Raw genomic sequence first — 4,467 nt, 5'->3', positions numbered from 1 at the left:
CTCCAAAGAACTTTCGGCGGGCCCATAAATAATGCCGGCGATCAAATTGCTACCTTCATGTGTCGATAGTGTGGAAAGCTGAGGAGCGCGGCAACCGAGTTTGTTTCTGGCAGAGTTCCTTGGCTTGCCATTGTTGTACTTTCAATTAAGGCAATTGATTTTAATTAGACCACGGCTTACCATAAACATATTCCAAAGAAATTATTATTAAACACGCGACCCTCGCGAGCTGCTGGCTCTCTGGTCTGGGGAGGTGGCCATAAACTTCTTCCTCACCTCGCCGCCACGCGGGGCGTAACTTAATATCTGCTCTAGCCATTCGGTTCAATTAGCAGGAATTATATGGCCAAGTCGGGTCGCGATGCACCCTGCACAGGAATGTACCCACATCTCGGAAGCCATGTTTCCTTAATTGGCCGATATAAAGGGGGACAATCTGACACTGCGAAAAATAATATCAGCATCTAGGCGTAAAAGTAAGAAAAAGAAATTGTGCGAATTTCCACGCAGAGTAAAGATCGAGGAGTTGAGCGATTCGAATTACGATGTTGGAATGCTTAAAGATCTTAGTGTTGGTTTGTGATCTTAAAAGTAAGTTAAGCCGACTATGGGCTAAGTTTTTCGCAGTGCCTTTAACGGCGACGTGCCTCAATTGAGGTGATCAACGTTAATTGAAAGCCAGCGCGGATGACTCAGCTGCCGGCTCATTAAGTGGCTGGGAAATGGGAACGGAGGCTGACGGAACTCGGAGCGAACTCGAGGCGATCAAGATGAAAAATTAACATTTCGCGCATCATTAAAATTCCAATAGAAGAGAAGAGATGGTCGGCGGACTTTGCCATATGGAAATCGTTGACAAATGTAGCAACGTGCTCAATGTCTCCATTTTCATTTTCCTTTTCATTTTCACTGGCGTTTCCATTTCCACACACATATCTTAGCCTCAGTGGTGTACTTGTTGTCCCTGTTTTTCTTGTCAGCTGCCGACCGCCTGGCTCATTTGTCGCCGTTTCCTACGGAGAGTGGGAAAAACAAATGCGTCAACACCGAATTTTCATTTGGTTAATGTGTGACTAGAACTAAAAACTAAATGCGCCACGGCCGCATTATTCTCAGCCGCCTTTTCCGGGACACATTCGAGCACATCAGTGAAATAATAACATGAATTAATCAATTTGTCATGTTGATATTTGTTTGGCAATTTATTTACCATGTGCGCAGAGGCGCAAGAGACCCATCGAACTGGACTGAGCTGAGGAGTGGTTCCGCTCCCGGCTGTTGGGTTTTATTTTTGGAACCACTCGGTGGCCACTTGGATACTCGTATTGCTCTCTCTATATGTGGCATGTGCATTGCCGGCAATTGTGGCCAGTAATTGATGATACTCATACTTAGGCACTCGGGAGCGGCTTCCCTGCGAGATTAGTTGCGATTCAATAATGGCTAATTATCATCACATATCACGGCTGGCACAGATGCGGATATACTATATGAACAGAGGTGGCCCAACATCGGAGACTTCGACCTAAAAGTGCCATTTTGTGAGTTTTTGTCCCTAGCAATTCATTCAACAACGCTGAAAACAAATAAAAAAACCAAGTCTGACAAGAGAGTTTAACTCACTTGGGTGCACTGAAAAAAAATAGTGTCCTATTGAGGACAATACATCCAAAAACTTTACTACCAGTTAAATACGATGAACTTCTTAGCTTGGTTTGAAATTAAAACTTTAAATACAGAATGTATTATCCTGCTAATCTTTATTATATGTGCAGCAAGGTCGAAGATGTCTGTGTAAAGATCTGATGATGATGATGTCACCTTGGTATACATCTCCTTCCATAAAGCAAACATCTCCATAAACCCATTACCATCTGGCGTGATTAACTCCGAGCTCTAAGCTCGGAAAGGGGGTGCTCCTATACCCCGGAATTTCTCACGGATCCGGAAGGGACGAGGGGCACCTAGGGGCAATGTGTGGTGGTGCACTCCTCCTGGGAGATCGGAGACAGAATCCGGGTCTTTGTGTGTCGCCATCGAGGTTTGTACGTACGAATGCTTTTGGAAATTTATGAGTTTCGCTTGAAAAGTATTTTATTGCATTTATAATTGTGTGAGTGTGTCTGGGAAATGGTGTCCCGCCCCCCGTAAATGTTGCACATAAACTCTTTAACACTTTGCCTCTCGATGCAATTAAAAAAAAAGTCTACTTATTGAAGGGGAAGTGGCAGAATGTATCTGTATCTTTTTGTCCCTGTTCTGTGCATTAGGGGCCTAAAAATGGGATGGGCCATGGGTAGGGTATGGGTATGGGTATGGGTATGGGATGTGGGATGCTGGTGCTGATGCTGATGCTCCACTTCGGTGTTCCAGGGGCCACCGCATCATTTGTTTGCGCAACTTTATTAGACTCTCGAATTGCGTGTTTAGTTTTCCGAGCGATTTATGTGCAGCCCGTCCCGAGCGGGTGACGAAAATGTGGGAAACTCATCGGAGAGCCATGTGTGCCGCAGACTTTTCACTAACAAGTGTCTTCCCCCCGCTCCACACCTCGGATCGGATCACTCGAAAGTGTCTAACAATCCGCAGCTCAAACTTGTCTGACCCCTTCATTCGTCTTGTGTTTTCCTCTTGAGAAACCTTCGTGCTTCTGACAGCTTCGTTGATTAATAAGCAGCCATTTTAAATGCTTGCAAGCCCTTCACTTTAACTTAACGATTTTTTAGTGGTTACACAAAAACAATGTGAAATTGAAAAAAAAAAATCAATTTGATGTTTAAAATATTTGAAATCGCTTCTTACCTCAAACAAGTCCATTCTTAAACAAAGGATGTATAGATTTGTCAGTGCTAAAAAAAAACTTTAGCTAAAAGTTCTATGACCCCGGATCATTCCCACCCCTAAACCTTTTGACCTCTGGCAACTTTTAGGTTTGATTAATAAGCAAAGTAAAATTGAAATTTTTTCCAAAACGCACACAAAAATTAAAACGTACAAATTGCCAGTTATTTGTTTGGCCCGAAGTTCCGGTACCTTTCCATCTCGAAACTCCAGAACTTCCTTGGCGGCGGAAAGAAAGAATTCATTTTCCACGTAATTACTCTGCTGTGATTAGTGAAATTAAACTTTTCTCTGGCATTTCCCTTTTGCTGTGCGTGAGTTTTGCTTTTCTCATCTGCTCTTTGATTTTTGGCCGCGGAAAAAATGGCGGCGCTTTTCTTTTCTGCTCTTTTTTCCCGCCGTTTCCGTTCTGCAGTTTCATTTAGCGCTACGTTTTTCATGGGAAAAACTAGAAAAAAGCGCGAGAACGGCCAATTACAAGGATTGATTGTGTATGAAAATGATGCTTTCCCGCGCTGCGAGAACTTTTCAATGCAAAGATGCATAAGGTGTCTAATTTTTCATGGCACTCGCGAGGGTTTTCCGCGGGACGGCAGACAGAACGCCAAGATTGACGGCCTTTGTCGCCGGGGCCAATGAAATTTTTAAATATAAAACGAAAAACGAACGCACAAATAAAAAATGGGAAAGGGAAAAGGAATTCAGTGCAGAGCGCAGAGTGAGTGCTCAAAGAAAACACTTTTTGCGCGGCAGACACTTTAACACTTGAATAAATATTTGTGCGCCAGCCGCCCCGAAAAAGGAGATTTTATAATGCCACAAAATCCAAACTAATTACTCAAGCCGCTCCGTCGGACGCTCGCATCATTTCACTTGATATCCTGTCCTGTCACAGGATGCCAGTTAGGACCGTCCTCACTTCCCATTCCAAACCCGAACATCTCGAGCATCTCGAAATCCACAACCAGACAGCCTCATCATTGCCCCTGGAAATCGCAGACAAAATAAATGTTTTGAGAATAATTTCGTGTTATTTTTTCAGCAGCGACTCGGGGAACTTGAAAACTTGGAAAAGTGTCACTGGCGCGTGTGTCAGAAATTAATATTAATTTGCCATGTCAATGCATATCCGTCATTGCGACGACAGTTGGCCATTCGAGGCCAAAAAGTGGTTACTTTCCAGCACACTGGCTCATTATCATCCACGAGAAAAGGGTGGCCCGAGCACGTGCGAAAATATTCGGGAAATTATTTAAATTATTTTCACATTTTCTGGGGTTTCGACGGGCTTTCCCCGGGCTTTCCCTGGCTTCGTTAGAAAACGCATCGATGATGCGGGCTGCGGCAGGTGCGGCTTCTGCATCCCGAATAGTTGTCATCGAGCTGAGTAATCAACTGCTCTCCGGAGAGAACTCATGCTGGGAAATGGGAATGGAAAATGGGTGGGTCAGGTCACATGCCAAATGGCACACGTCTCTTGAAATCCATGCCGTGTCTCTGTCTAATGTTTTGCGATTCAGTACAAGGGGTATATTGGGCATATTTTGTATTAGTGTTATATATTTTAGATATAAGTCCTACTAATCTTAAAGAAATAACCCTCGCAGTCCAGTTCATGAATGTCAT

The sequence above is a fragment of the Drosophila melanogaster genome, chromosome 3R, assembly GCF_000001215.4.
Source record: "Drosophila melanogaster chromosome 3R".
Lineage (NCBI taxonomy): Eukaryota > Metazoa > Arthropoda > Insecta > Diptera > Drosophilidae > Drosophila > Drosophila melanogaster.
This window is presented reverse-complemented; position numbering follows the sequence as displayed.